The 16,166-nt window shown below is 43.4% G+C and overlaps 1 protein-coding gene across 1 annotated transcript in view; it reads right to left on the minus strand.

Moving 5' to 3' along the window:
• The window catches only part of LOC119704349 (neuroserpin), a 45,630-nt gene extending 29,478 nt beyond the window's left edge, over positions 1-16,152 (minus strand). Inside the window, exon 1 of the mRNA XM_038145430.1 lies at positions 16,015-16,152. The gene's annotated coding sequence lies outside the window, so the exon portion shown is untranslated. The remainder of the gene's footprint in view (positions 1-16,014) is intronic.
• Positions 16,153-16,166: the final 14 nt, after the last annotated feature.

Consider the following 16,166-nt stretch of genomic DNA (forward strand, 5'->3'; position numbering starts at 1 on the left):
ACAAAAACAGAACAGGAACCCTTCACTACTTAGGGTTGCTGGAACAGAGAACACTGCAGGAGAAGTAACTAGAAATTGTGCATCTCTGGAGGAGATTTTGCTGAATGTCTTTTAAAAGCCCATCAACCAACTCAGGAAAGTTTTCAAATATCTTTAAAAAACACAATGAACAATGACAATCTTTAAATCATCCCAGAATAACTAAACAGAAAAAGCACACGGTGTGAAACACCATTTCAAAAGATCAAAGTAGAAGTTAATTCTTCCTTACCTTGTCCAGCTCCCTTCACAAGGATTTCAGAAGAAAAGAGATCAGGCTATGCTATAGCTATGTCAAGATGATGAAGAAAGTTAATTAAAATGCATCAGGATTTCAGAAGAGGAGTCTGTCAGTGCATGAACTGAAAGCAAGTGTGACATACAAACCAGCTTGTTTTCCTACAAAATAATATTGGCTGCAGCCTTGCAATCAACACTGGGCTCCATTTACATTTAGGTAACGTCCCTCTTGCCAGGAGAGTTATTATTCACTTCTCTTAACACTTCTGAGATCAGAATTACTTTCTTACAGTACAGTAATAAGGCAGAGATTGCTTTAGAAAAAAAAAAAACCAAAACAATTAACCCCAGCATTCAAAGTAGATGTTCTACCCTGATTAATTACCAGCAGCAATTCCTCATCACCAGGACTGCTGTTTACAATGCACAGACACCATTCCTCCAGCGCTGCTCGGCCGCATGCTCCCCTTCTCCACGGCAAACTCAGGATTGCAGCAGGCACTGCTGAGCTTCCAGCCAGCCCCAGGCACTCCTGGGAGCAGCTGCACACCTCAGAGAACCAGTGCTGGCAGCCCCAGTGCTGAGAGCAGCACCAGCTCAGAGCTGACCCCCAGCAGCCCTGGCAGCAGTGCCCGGGACGTGGCCACCAGCTGACAGAGCTGTGCTGGCACAGCCAGGAGCCAGGCAGGGCCTGGGAAAGCCCAGGTTTAAAACCAGCTGAAAGAGCTCTCTTGGCATGGCCAGGAGCCAGGCAGGGCCTAGGAAAGCCCAGGTTTAAAACCAGCTGAAAGAGCTGTCTTGGCATGGCCAGGAGCCAGGCAGGACCTAGGAAAGCCCAGGTTTAAAACCAGCTGACAGAGCTGTCTTGGCATGGCCAGGAGCCAGGCAGGGCCTAGGAAAGCCCAGGTTTAAAACCAGCTGAAAGAGCTCTCTTGGCATGGCCAGGAGCCAGGCAGGGCCTAGGAAAGCCCAGGTTTAAAACCAGCTGAAAGAGCTGTCTTCACAGAATAATGAGGTTGGAAGAGACCTCTAAGATCAAGTCTAACACCTCAACTAGGCTACAGCACCAAGTGCCATGTCCAGTCTTTTTTTAAACACATCCAGTGATGGTGATTCTACCACCTCTCTGGGAACACAATTCCAGTACTTTACTATTCTTTTGGTGAAATTTTTTTTCTAATTTCCAACCTATACCTTCCTAGACATAGCTTAAGACTGTGTCTGTCTTGGCATGGCTGGGGGGCAGACAGGGCCTAGGAAAGCCCAGGTTTAAAACCAGCTGAAAGAGCTGTCTTGGCATGGCCAGGAGCCAGGCAGGACCTAGGAAAGCCCAGGTTTAAAACCAGCTGACAGAGCTGTCTTGGCATGGCCAGGAGCCAGGCAGGACCTAGGAAAGCCCAGGTTTAAAACCAGCTGAAAGAGCTGTCTTGGCACAGCCAGGAGCCAGGCAGGACCTAGGAAAGCCCAGGTTTAAAACCAGCTGAAAGAGCTGTCTTGGCAAGCAATCCCAGCCTGACCAGCAGAGCCACAGCTGGGGCACAAAATGAGAATGGAAAAAGGCTCTAAAGCTGGTCTAGCACAAAGTCTTCCGAGACAAAAGGGTGAGAAAGAAGAGTCACTCAGAGGGGGTTCAGCTCTGAACCAGCAAAATGAACTCACTGAGCAAGGACATTTCAGCAAAATCAGTAACTGAGGGAAAAATTCAGCATTAAGCCTCTCCAAATATTTCTCTAACATAGCAGAATAACATCTGTTACAAAGTACAGATTTTTTTTTTCTAAAAACAACAGAATAATCTCGATGCCAAATTCAGCCAGTAGCAGGATTTTTTCATTCTGTATTTTTCACAGTGGAAAACCTCAACAAGGCATTCCATAAGAATTTCTTTTTGATCTGAAGGATGTTGATCACTGATCTTCCCAAAGGAGTGAGAAGCATGGGAATTCCACATGGAGAAGAGAATTAAACTCTTCTTTCCTCCCACCCTAAGGCCATTTTCAATTCTTGCCTCTCTGCATCACTGCTATTTACTTGGCTGGTATTTTTCATATACTCTCAAATATTCTCAATTGTCTCCCTTATCTCCATGGTTTCTACAACTCCACAACTCTGGTTTTATATTGCTTGCACGTGAGAGCAGCTCTGCAAATATCTAAAAAAAAGCAAGAAACCAGGACATCTGCCCACTACAGACAAGACTCCAGACACCAATACAGACAAGTCAGATCTAGGCAGGAGGAATGAACCACCCAGTATGGCACAGTGGCCAGAAATGCCACTAAAATCCTCATGCTTTTATCTCCACATCATCATTCATGTCCTTCCTCCCTCCTGTTTCTTCACAAGCATCCATGAACTTACCAACTCAAGGAAAAAACCCAAAAGCCAACAAATGGGACAGGAGCAGCCTCATGCTGCTCCAAGTGGGAGAGCTGGCAGGGCATGAAAACAAGAAGTAAGCTTGGTGCCCTGCATGTGTTTCTGAATTGCTCAGAGAGAATATCTGGAACAGCAGCAGCTTTAAGGGATAAACTGGAAAGTTAGAAACAGAAAGGCAGGGAGGAAAAACTACTTCCTGCAGTTCAGGCAACAGAAGATACACAACCACAAAATAGTTTTCTCAATCAGAGTAAAAAAACAAGCCTCATTTTACTGGGGGGAATAAAATAGTCACAGTTTTGTTCTGATAGTTTCATTTATCCTGGCCTTGGAGGCTTGTGGCTATTGACACATCACTCTTGGCCCACCATGGACAAAACAGCTCAGTTCAGAGTCCAGCACTCAAGCTGTGCCTGGAAGGTGGAATCTGGCCTTGGAGCTCACTTCTGTGCTCACTGTTCAAGCCTCATTGGTTTGTGTTTATGGGAACTGACGCTGCTCCAAGTACCCACTCCACGATGAGCCATTTAAACACCACATGCAGGGAGCTGAATTTGTCTTAATCCTGCTTATTCTCCCACACAGAGGAGTTTGCATCACGTTAGACCCGACTGTAAATGCTGCAGCAATTCCCATGAACAAGAGCAATCACAAAGCACTGGAGGAACAGACCACTTGTGCTGTGCTCTGCTGGCTCACATCTCCACACCCTCCCTGAGGCTCCAGGAACACGCTCGTGCTGGGCTGTTCTGAGGATGTCTGGGGCTTTTTTTTTTTTTTTTGGTTGGGTGGTTTTGTTTTGGTTTTGTTTTCCATTCAGATTTTTATAATATGAAGGCTCCAATACCTTAAAGAAAGGAATGGAATAATTTCCAACACCCAGAATGAAAACTGAAGGTTGAAACCTCATTGTCTCCCCTCCCCAAACCAAACTGCCTGTTTTCCAGCAAGTCTCAGATGTTTTCTTATGGCAAGTTCATATGAATCCAACCTTGTGCTAGAAAGACTCTGACACTACTCCCAGCTTTTTTATGACGAGCTATGATTCATGTGCATCCAGTATTTTCCATTGGTGGGTAACATACACACTTATTTCAAATGAGGTTAATCTTTTTAATTAGCGTGGCTTTCAGAACTAAGTAGGTCAACCTGAATTCTTGTGACTATATATAAGAGCCTAAATTTCAAGCTTTACATGGGTTATCTGATTTTTATGTCTAAATTAAGTAGTCAAATAGGCAAGGTGGACAGCTGCACCTCAAAGCAAGGAATTCAGACCCAGTTTGTGCCAAGCATATATGGCAATATGGTCACAGAAGAAAAAATATTTTAATTTTCAGTCAGTCTGCCTCAGCACCAAACTCATTAGGCAACAAGCAGGCAGAACATTGTCACTCTGATTTTCTAAGACTTTGCTAAGCCTTCTGATGTTTGCATTCTTGTAACAAACTTTTTCACACACAGTTCTGTAAACAACTTATGTTTTGCATTCTTTCATGGAGGAGGAGAGAACTGATGGACTCTTGGTCTGTCCAGTGTCATTGGAGAGGTGGCACTGTCACCCTCCAATCCACTGTCACTTTTGGAAAACTATAAATGTTAGAGTCAGAAAAATAAAGGTCCCTCTTTTTTGTTCACCTGGAGAGCAGCAGTGTCCGTGTCGTCTTTTCGTGTCGTATTACGACAGAACACCTTGCCTCACACAGACCTCCTAGAGCTGGGGCAGCTGGATGTGAGCAGTGCCCAAATGACACACATTTCTGTAGTTAGTCACCACAGGACAGTTATTCCACTGGATCCAAATACACCCCCAGGTGTAAATGGGCAACAGCTCATCCCTAACTGCACCAACTCTGCTAGTCCTCGAGGCAGCACACAGAGATCAGCTGGGCACCTTGTGGACTGCAGCACAGCCACGTCTCTCTCATCAAAGTTTATCACTGAGACACACGAGACACTAAAATTACAGCTGGCCCACTTCAGAGCGTGGAATCATCCACCTGAAGTTACTTACAGGTTGATTTCTTCTTTGTTCAAATTCATCCATGGTAGAATATACAGAATTGTACTACCTTGAAGTGAAGAACAACACTGAGCTTTGTTGTTTGAAGCAGTGAAGTGCCTGGGTAGAGGTGACAGCAGCTCCACCGGATCAAGTGTCCAAAGCTGTGGGACATTCAGTGCCATGAATTTCTGCACTTAAAGAGCAACCAGCTGAGACATCAGTGCTTGTTCCCATAAAAATACAGGGAAGCCAACAGCAGAAGACATCCAGCCTTCACCAGGAGCCATCTCTTTTCCATCTCCCAAAGCCCACAGTAACCAAGGCTGCTAATAATGGAGCAGTAGTTCACTACATTTTTCCCCCCAGTGCTACATTAAAAAGCTTGACTTTAAACAGTCCAGTCTTCACCACACAGAGCTGTAATATTTGTGTGCTTACTGTGGCTCCCAAATACAACATCAGTGATGTCAGACACGGCCATGCACTTGCCCAGGCAAGACTCAAGTTTATGTCTCTATAGAGCCAGAAATTAATAGCCTAACACTTGTTTTCCCACGATTCAGATGTTTTCAGGAATTGTTACAATGTACTAGGAGGAGCAATGAAAGGCCAAGTAAAATAATGGATTAAGAAAACTCTTAGTACAGCAAGACTTGAAAACACACTTATCACAGCTGTAATTACAAGCCTGAATGGCCACAGCTGATCCCTAACCTCAAACACTTTTGCACTCCCATTCAGCAAGTTTGCATTAGGAAAAAATCTTTACTGGGGCCTTATTAAACAAACATTTCCTTGTTCTCATTTTAAAGGTCCTACTCGTTTAACCTGTCTCATACAGAAAGAGTCAAACCATGACATTACAAAATTGGAGCTAAACTACCTCAAAGTCCTCAGGTTGTTCAGATTTTCAGAGGTCTTTTTGCTGAATTGTTTCAGGGAGAGAAATATTTACCTTCTATTTGACACTGGCAACTCCCCACTCACTCCCTCCAGGAACTGCTGAGATTACTTTATCCAGAAATCCAGACTAGAAATTTTCCTCTGTAATGTACTGATCAAACTGGGGATTTTGCAGCATATTTATTTGGTTTATGATACTGTCAAAGAGGTCACGGTGGTTATTGTGGGGAAAAAAGCTTACATTTGGCAGGCACTCAAGCAGTGCTTTCAAAAATCAGGAGTATTCCCTATTCCTAAGGAATTTTCCCCAAGGATTGACTGTGACACAGCCTGGCTGCAAATTCTTTAGGGCGGGTGTTTATTTTTTAATTGGACTAACAATGATGCCAGCTGAGGTAGCCAAGTATGAAATTAATATGGATTTAAAAGCTCAAACTTGGCCAGTTTGGGAATGTTTTATTTCAGTCCCTCTCTTTGATATCAATCACGGAGGGAGAAGAAAAAAAGCCATTAAAATATTGTTCTGATTGTGTATGCACAGTGGATGGGACAAACCGAGTTTCAAACTGTAGAAACAATACACCAGGCTCAAACAATAGAATTTTGCTGGCAAACACAAGAAAGCTCTGGAGGAGGTTGCCTCGGGGGGTCTCTACCCATAGCCACTACACGCCATGGTTTTGGGTCAACAATTCTGGAATTCTTGGCCAAAGCAGGGTTCAAAGCTCTGTTCTGTGTCAGGGGTGGCAACACAGGAATCATCCCAGGTTTAGGAGTTTTATCGCTGGCATAGAAACCTCCTCAGGACCCCGGTTCTGTTCACTGTGCAGCTCTGATTTTATTCAAAAAACCTGAAGAATTAGAATTATTTCCCCTTGGCTTAAACGAATGCGACAAAAATAATTTGAGCTGCTCAGAAAATGTTGTGTGTTTAGCTGCTTGATCCGTAAGTGGAAAAAAGCTAATTACACAACCCATTTAGGCATTTAATGTCCCAGGGCCAAGTCACTCTGTGGCCACAGAAAACATTAATAAACATGGCTTATCTCACTTTATGAAAGTTGTGATTACCATTTTTCAATAACTGCAGCTATCAGCAGCATTTCACCTCTCCTGCCTCATGAAACTGAACCCAAACAGCAAAACCTATTTGAATTCAGCTCAAATGCGAATTTATTGGGAGCGTGGTTCTCTTTTTGCTCCTGTGTAAAATGTCAAAATTCAGGGCTGGGTTTCTCAAAGTGCAGCACATCAGGGCTCAGCTGGGAACAAACAGGAGCAGCCAAGCACATGAGATCAAATAAGCCTCTATTTTGATGCCTAAATGGGAAATAAATATTCAAGGGTAAAAAAAAAAAAAAAAAAGAGAATAACAAAATAAGCCTGCCTGCTCATTTTCAGAATTGTTACATTTTAAATCTATCTGCAGAAATGGTCCACTTTGCATTTCAGCTACAGAACACACAAGAAATATTTAGGAAATTTCCTCAATGGAATAAAAATCATCTTAGTACCATGTAGTTATAGTCCAAATCCCATTAGCAACAATGGAAAGACTTTATAATATTCTGCATATATTACATTATTACATAATATATATATATGCTTTAAGTCATATATGGGTTTTTGATATCCCACTTTTGAAATGTCACCAAGCTGTTGGCTCCCATTCAACACCAACCAACTGCCTCTTCCTTCCTCTGAAGGCAGACAAAATAATTGTAAAATTGGGAGCAAACCCTCATATTTCAATCATGAGTGAAAGTGAAGAGATTCCCAGGTAGAAAACAAAATGAGTAACTTTTCATGCCCCAGAGGCATAGAGGTTACAGTATAATGTAGCATATAGGTGAGCTTTATGAATCATGTGATAAATTATCTTCAAATGTACACATTCCAACTATATATATATGTGTGTTAAAAAAAAATATATATATACACATCACCAGCCTTTTATATGCCCAGTTTGATACAAAACATGCTGGGTAATACAGGAAGTTCTAAATATCAACTTACCTTGCAATCCCTGTCTGCATTATCAATTATGACAGGAATTTTTAAAGCATTTTTACCACATTAAAGCCACTGCTAAGACCACCATGCCAGCTCCTTTTCCTAGAAACTCCCAAAACTTCGAGTGGCTCATCCAATGTGTGCACACAAGATTAGCTCAAGGTTAAGTCTTATGATTTTAAAAGTTTTTCAGATCAAAAATATTCAGATTTTTATCAAACTCAAGAAGGAGATCCCATTCCCACAGGAACCTTAATCTCAGGTGAACCCATTCCAGAATCCACATTGCTCAGGCCTAGAAATAGTCCAAAGCAAATGAAAAAAAAAAATTAAAAAAAAAGGAACTAACAAGAAAAAAATAAGCAATTTCCCTAAGCATTTCCATAGCTTGCATAAAGACATCAATTACCATAGCTTGTCTTCTAAATTAATGATTCACAGTGATGGATTATTCATGCAAGTCGGCCAGCTGAACATTATACTTTGACTCTGGGGAGAAAGTATAGCATGTCTTAATTAACTAGATTTTGTATATGCCAAAAGATACCCAGGAAAACTTTATTTCTCTAGTCAAGCAGGTAAAATGTGAGCAAACAGAACCGATGGTAATCAAAATATGCAAAAACCTTCCACAGTCTCAGAATCCACATTTTAAGTGAACTAGCAAGAGCACACAGCCTCAAGTGAGCTCTGTAAAATAGATCCAAATTGCCATTTTGTTGAATGAACTGACTTTAGATCTGCTCCATTTAAGCGTGAAAAAGATGGAAATTTCACATTAATATGCTGCTTCCTGTCTCAGCACAAGCTTGCAAGGCTCCAGTGATGGCACAATTTCTTGTTTCTAAAGGATATCAAGTATTTTCTTGACTGAAACGCAACCCAACACTGAAATTTTCTATGAGTGAATGACAGGTTATTATTCCAAGTATTTTCCAAATGAATGCTGTGTTCTAATGGCCTCCTTGAAAATACATAACATTTATGTGCAAGTCCATTGATGCTATTTGTTACTTTGATCAGGATGGTGCAAAATACCCTTACAATTTCAACAATATCTGGGATTTGCACTTATTGGCTTTCAAAGTGTTCTTCCATCATGGTATTGAAAGATTTACAAAATAAAAATGGGAATGCCATGATAAATGTTGCAATTTATCCTTCAAGTAAGTAATAGGAACGATCCAGTGTCTCTAAAAATCTATACCAGGCTGCTCTGAGCCAGCAAAGATCACCAAGCCTGATGAATGAGATGCCCAGCCAGTTGCTTACATGGCTTGTATAGACTGAGGTTGTTAAATCACAGTCAAATACACCTTCATCTCAAACAAATTAACCCCAGATGCTTCACAGCCATTATGAGTAGGAAGAGTCAGTTTTCATTTTATACTGGAGAAACGTAGGTTAAGTGAAGATTAAGTGACTTTTCCACTACCAAAAGATGTAAAAACAAGGAATTTTTTTCCCCTTTTCCATTAAAACAACCCTATCCATTGGTGTTACCTTCTCTGAGCTCCTGGGATAATCCTAGAGCCTCTGAAAGCAAAAAAATTAATTTTGTCCTTGCTCTCTCAGTGCTTCAGCAATATTCCCAGGGATTCTTCCAAAGCCCTACACTTCCTAAGGAATTAAGAAATAACTCCAGGATAGGAGAGTTACATGGATAAGGATTAGGAAAGGATGGTGCAAATCAATTTATTTGGTCTCTGCCAATGCTGAGATGACAAATAGTGGGAACACATTTCCACACCTCTGTATCCACAGGGTCTTCACTAAAGGCAACAAAGATCCCGATGAGACCCAGCTCCTTGTAACAATTCTTAGATGCAGATTTGAATTTCTGCTGCTTTTCCTCCCTTCCAAATACAAGATGTCCTCTTGTTCTTCTTGGGAAATATGCTTCCATCACTTCAAGAACTTGTCTGCATTGTGACTGAGTGAAAGCTCGTCCCCTTGCAGCTAAAGGGTATTTTGCTGTCACTTCATATATGGGGACCTGCTATCTGTTATGTCAAATCCACAAGTGCACTGTGTTTTAATATTGCATGCACATTTTCCTCCCTCACATTTCTTCTGTATGATAAACTACTAATGGCATTCTTTGCTTCATGCATATCATCCCCTCAAAATAGATCTACTTACAGTCAATTTGATTCTTACTCACTGTCATGGGTATCTTATCTGCCCTGCTGCTCCATATCCCCTGTAATTAAATATTTCTGCTCGCTTTTTTTCTGATATTTGTTTTCCTTGGTATCTTCCCCTATATCTAATTTCCTGCTTTCTTTAGTATTTTAAGAGGCACGGTAGGAAAAACAGATGGGAACTGTCAGCTAGAGATGATGCCAAGTAGCTTCTGAGCAAGCGGAGACTCCAACAGCTCCAAAATCCCCGTGGGGTTTGGTGACACCAGGACATTGCCTGTGCCTCAGAGACGTGGGGAGGACAAATCCAAGGCACTGTCCTGCAGCCAACTCAGAGCAAGCAGAGCTGGAGCCTGCAGGGACCGCACAGGTGACAGTGAACTGGGGAGCTGCACAGGACTGCAGGAAGAACAGCCATGAACAGTGACAGCCACGAAGCACCACAAACACAGCTCTGAGTCCTGGGGCAGCGGCAGAAAGTGGGGGATGAAAGCAGCAGGGATTTGTGAGCACAGCCTGCAGGAGCACAGAGCACTGTGGGCACAGCAGAGCATGGAAGGGCAGACCCCTGGGACAGGCCTGGCTATGGAGGGAGGAGGAGGAAGCAGATCGAGAAGGAAGGGCCAGCTCAGATGCAGAGAATGACCCGGGGCAAAGGCAGAGGAGCCCTCCCAGGCTTTCACTATCACCACTTGGGGACAACACATAATCCCAATCTGTCACACTTAAATCAGCATTACTGCAGGATGGAAATGAGATCACAGCAACCACAGACCGGAGCAGTGCTGAATTAAAGGGTTCAGCTCTGAAGCTCCCAAGTTTCATTTCCAACTGCTGCATGCTGCTCTTCCTAGTCCTTGGCTCTCTTCTCTCCAGGTTCTCAGACCCTGCTGTCCTCTTCTTCCCTGCTCCCCAGCCTGCAGATCCCCCCTACAGCTCCCTTGGACACACACAGCCAGCAGAGCAGATGTGCTGATGAATCCTGTGACTGCACTAATCACAACCAGAGTCCCTTGGCACGGAAAAAAGAAGCTGCTCCATAGCACATGCAGTCATGAAACAAGATCTTGTTTGTCACTCTAGACCAAGGAGGTGTAGCAGGCACATTAAGCATTAATCTAAAACTCTTCTGTCATCTTCAACTCAAACTCAAGCTTTGTCAAGTGTCATCTGAACCCTTATTTTAGAAGTGTGGAGTCAGCTTTGGCTTTTTAGTTTGTTTTTTTTTTTTTTAAATCAAAATCCCACCCTCTGCCTGTAATGTTACTGTGAATAAACAATGTTACTTTAGGTTTTTATTTACCATATGCAATTGCACATGTTTTAAAGATAAAATAGAATTACTACAGTGTTTTAAAAGTCCATATCCATTTTAATAAGAGACTAGTTTATTCCTCTTTAGTACTTGTAAGAGTCATTAGACATCTTTCGACTCCCACTAATTACTTTGTTTTTGGCAGACATTAGTGTTTCCTCCTCCTGCTTTTTTGAATAAATCTGAAATTAACAAGTCAATAAACTGACATATTTACAGTAAAAATAACTCGGCTCCCCTGTCTTCTTCCTCCCACTTCTCATATCTCTTAGCAGATGAAAAGGTCATCATTCACCTACAGGCTTTACACACACTGGTGGGGACTTGGGCACTTTCCCTTTGCATCAACCTCATCTCACGTTGAAGACCTGATATTACAGAAGCTGTTCCTGTCATCGTAGGTTTTGATTAATTACTTTAAATAGTTTAGAAACTGGAGCAAATGCTTCTTTTGAGAAAAAGATAGCTGAGAGAGAAAACATGAGTTGCTTCAGTGAACTCCAATTGCTGTGTGAAGTACACAGTCATTAAATGCTCCAGGAGCTGCTTTAATTTAAACGTGGGGGGGAAAAAAGCATTGGAAAAGGGCAGTTTTGGTGTAGCAATTAAAAAATGATGCCTTAAATCCTTAGACCTTTCTTTCCAACTTACATAACTGAGACGTAGGGGGGAAACTAGGGCAGCAAACATCACCTCAGACATGGAGACAGTCCCCAAACCCTGGCACTTTGCTGCTGTGCCAGGGAAGGAGGCAATCTCCAGTGGCTGAGTGATGCTGAGGAGTTCCGACAGGCTGTCTTTGGCAAAGTACCCACGCTCTTAACACTACCTTGACATGCCAAGGGCAGTTAAAAAAATCACAGTGAGAAGTAGATGTCCAAGTCCTCCAGTTCACTTCAAACTTCCGCAGGAGAATCAAGGCTGGAATGGAACTGCTGCTCAAACAGTACCAGATGTAAAATGCAACTGGTGAGCAGGGTTTGGGTGTTCTGTCTTACTGCAAAGGGAATTGTCAGAGCAGAATTCTCAGAACTGCAAAAGCAAAACGAAGCCTTTAGTGTGTTATGCAGAACGGTTGAAAAGGAAATGAGAGTTCTCTCTTCTGAGATGAAGAAATTCCCCCAAACCTACTGCACACACCGAAACATGCATGACAAAATTAGAAGAAAGGAAAAGCACAGGAACTGCAGCTCTTCCACAGTCTGGGGAGATCACTGCTGGCCAACAAGTGCTTGGTTACATCTGACACCCCCCTGCACACATGGCACAGCTTCCGTTTGGATTGGGACAGAACAGATCTTTCCAGAAGCAGCACATTGCCCATCGAGCCATCAAGCCATCACGGGGCTGGAACTGTCAGACTCACACGGCAGAGCAGGAACAGAGAGCATTATTAAGCAATTATTTCTTTAGTTGTAATGATGAAAGACTTCAGGGCTGAAGTACACAAAGTTCATAAATTAGTGCAATTTATAATCAGCCTATAAATTGGAAATTAGTTGGTTAAAACTAAATACAACCACATTGCTTTAACTTTCTTCTTCTAGACAGTAAATTACTTGTCATTATTGATTCTTCCTGAAAGAAGAGTCTCAAGGTCTGCAAAAATATTTCTCAAAAATTATCATAATATTTAAACACTGAACTAAACCAAAATTCCTTTACAACACACGAGGTCAAATCTCATTAACCCAAAAGCCATACACACATTTAACTCATTAGCTTGTATGAATAAGAAATTTCCTCTTTTCCCATCTCACAGCTCCAGCTGCTCTGCAATGACTCCAAAAGCCCAAAAAGGACATGGATAACTCACACAGCTTTTATCCCATTAGCCACGGTCTGCAGTTCTCATAATCATTAGCTTTGAAGTGTATTAAACAAACCAGAACACGACCTAAGAGCTGATATTTTAATCACACCACATAAGAACAATTCTTTATCACAGATACTTCATTAAGGCCACCAAACGAGATGCTATTGAGAACCACCCAAGCCACGAGCAGGCAAGGAACTATTCTCACATTACTTTATAGCTACAGACCTTCTCCAACACAACCTTCCTAGTGACTGCACTGAGGTATTTACACCTGAAATAAACACATTCTTAATGGGATCAATACATCTGTACATCCCTGTCATTTTGTACTGCTTCAAACGCCAAGTACAGAGGGAAAATAAGGACCAAAAACTTCCCCGTTATTACTGAACTGTGGGATTAATTTTTTTGTCTTGAAGTGGTTACAGCTTTATGTCCAGGACTATTTCACAAAGAAGTTGACAGAAAATGTGTCCTCCTCACAATTCAATAATTCAAGACTCAGAAAGTACTTCCCTCCCTCCTGCAGGAATACACGGTATGTTATTTCCCCCACCTCTACGTTCTGCTAATGTTTAATCATCCAGCTCACAAGACACCAATTAAACCCAAAAAATTTTAAGGGATTCCTCAATTAAACTACTCTGTTTTTCTCATAGATACAAAGTATGTATATATTCGTAAAGACACATTTATCACTAATTACAGCTGACTATACAGACATCTTTCCCTACCATCTGCCCATTATATTGTATCAGAGACATGCAAGCGATATAAAATAGAGAAAACCAAACATTAACTTTGGAAACCAAGCTTACACACCAATTTTTAACGTTATTTTGAACATACAGCTTAATTCAGATAAGGACAGCCTGAAGACTCAGTACAGGACAGATGTACCCAATACTAATTCAGCCTGTGCTTTACACAGACAGAATAATGTATTGCCCACACAGAACAAATTGCTAGAAATTATTTTAAAAGGTATTCAGACACGCCAACAATGTGTCTTCACTGATGATGAGCAGCCCAAAAAACAAATTTGAAATTTTGAGAAGTAAAGCATTAATTGCAAAAGCCTTTAAAGAGCAGGGAGTAGTCAGCTCTTGCTGTGAAGAATTCTACCAGCACTAACCCATTTTCATCGCTACGTGCTGTGATACACAAGGTTATAAACTGAACTAAGCTACACATAAATACAACATTTACATCAACAGAACAAATTTCAAGAGAGTTGTTACAACAATAGTGCTCCTAGAACTGTTCACCCCTGAATGTGAAAGGAGACGACTGACACGTTCATGAATAACTTTCATCTACATGTGAGCAAATCTCTGACAATGGCAGCTGAAGAGACAAACTCAAAGCAAATTTTAAAATCCCAACTCAAATTGGACTAGAGGATGTGAAAATACAGGACAGGCAGTCTCATGAAGTCAAATTTTGGAGCTCATGACTGCCTTTAACAGGAAACTTTACACTGCCACAAGCCTTCACATTGCATTACATCTTAGGCTGCTCTGTGTAATTCTGTAGACAACCCACACCTTAATAAAAAAAAAACCAAAACATCACCCTTTTCTGCTCCCTCCCTTCCCTTGGCAATTATTCCTCATCACACTCAACCAAGCCAGAGTAATTCTAAAAAATACAATGGATGTAAAACAACAAAGTGTGGATCTGGTCCAAGCCTCACGGTCCAACACCAAGAACTCCAACCAAATCCTGACAGAATCTGGAAAAGTATCACAAAATTGATGGAAGAGGTAACTATCTGAAGTTTTAGCAGCTCTACGACTGCAGCTTTGTAGCTTTATTTAAAGCCTACTACTTTCACTCAGAGGATAAAATACTATTAAGCAGAGATTTGGCTCAATCTGTGCTACAACATTTTACTAAACACTCTCCCCTACACAGAAGGGCACAATTTTCCGTTAGACTAATCACCAGATCACATCAGAAATAAGGGGAAAATTGAAGAACCTGAGCTCAAAGGTGATTAACAGTACAAAACTCATACACATGATGCAGGTTTTAAGCAGCTCTTTAATACCAAGATGCGTAGAGTAGTTGATATGTGAGAGATCTGATTAAAACAAAACAAGGTGGTGTCAGAAGGAGAAAATTCACCCGTGTAACAATCCAGGTACCTTTTTTCCTATTTTTCCCCCCAGCCAGTGCCCTTGCTCATCCCGAAGGAGATGTGGATGGGTGACACACAGGGACACCTGCACATCGTCTCTCTGCTCCTACAGGCACCCAGCTCTTCCCACCCTGCCAGCAGCACTGCAAGAAGTTACAGCCAATGTCTGACAAGTTTAATGCTTCATTCCCATGCTCACATTGGGGAATTCGTGTGCCTTGCCATTAGGTAGAAGCGATCAGCATTTTTAAAAAGCGAGCGTTAACAGCGACACATCAGAAATGCAAATTCGGACCTGGAACTGAGTTCATGCTTTAATATTAATATCAAATTGTAACCGCTGAGCTCTTCCTACGATGTAATTCGGAACTCCAAACCTCAAAGCTTACTGGGCGCAGAAGCACCCCGATAAATAATGCTTAAGTTTAGTTCTTTCAATGGCCAACACTCGGGGCGCACAGCCGCTCTGCGGCGCGCCCAGCGAGCCGCCAGGACGGGGCTGCCACAGGCGGGAGAAGCCCCTCAGAGGCGGGCTCTGGAAGCCCAGCTGCGGGCTGGGAAGGGTCGGGACGGCCGCAGGGACCCGCGGGACACCGCGGTTGGGTTCTGGGGCGCGGCACCGCCTCGCCGCCTTCGCCCGAGCACAACTCCGCCGAAGGAAGCGCTCCCGCCGGGGCGCGGGCTGGGCTCCGCGGGGCCGGACGGACAGCGCGTCCCTCCCTGGCCGCCCGCAGGAGCCGAGCGAGCACCGGAGGGGCTCCTGGGCTTGCCTGCCGCTTATCCCACGTCGGAGGAGCGGCTCTGATCCCGAACGCCTCCTCTCCCGCCGCAGCGGGCGCAGCCCGTCCCTCCCTGCCTCCCTCCGGCGCTGAGGGAACGCCGGCGACCCCCGCACGGGCAGCGGCTCCCCGCACCGCCGCTACTCCGCGCGGAGCTCCGCTCGGTGGAAGAAACAAGCCGGAGCCGCCCGGTTTATCTGGTCACACAGCCCCGCGAAGGGACGGGCGCACTCACCGGCACTCCCGCCGCCGCCTCCCCGCCCGCTGCCCGGCGGTGCTGCCGCCGCTCCGCGCTCCGCCGCGGCTCTGCCGTGCAGAGCTGTGCTCGGCTCCTCCGAGCCCCGCTCCGCCCGGCCGCTGTCCCCGCCCCGGCCCGCCCCGCCGAGC

The sequence above is a fragment of the Motacilla alba genome, chromosome 9 (genome assembly GCF_015832195.1).
Source record: "Motacilla alba alba isolate MOTALB_02 chromosome 9, Motacilla_alba_V1.0_pri, whole genome shotgun sequence".
NCBI classification, from domain to species: domain Eukaryota; kingdom Metazoa; phylum Chordata; class Aves; order Passeriformes; family Motacillidae; genus Motacilla; species Motacilla alba.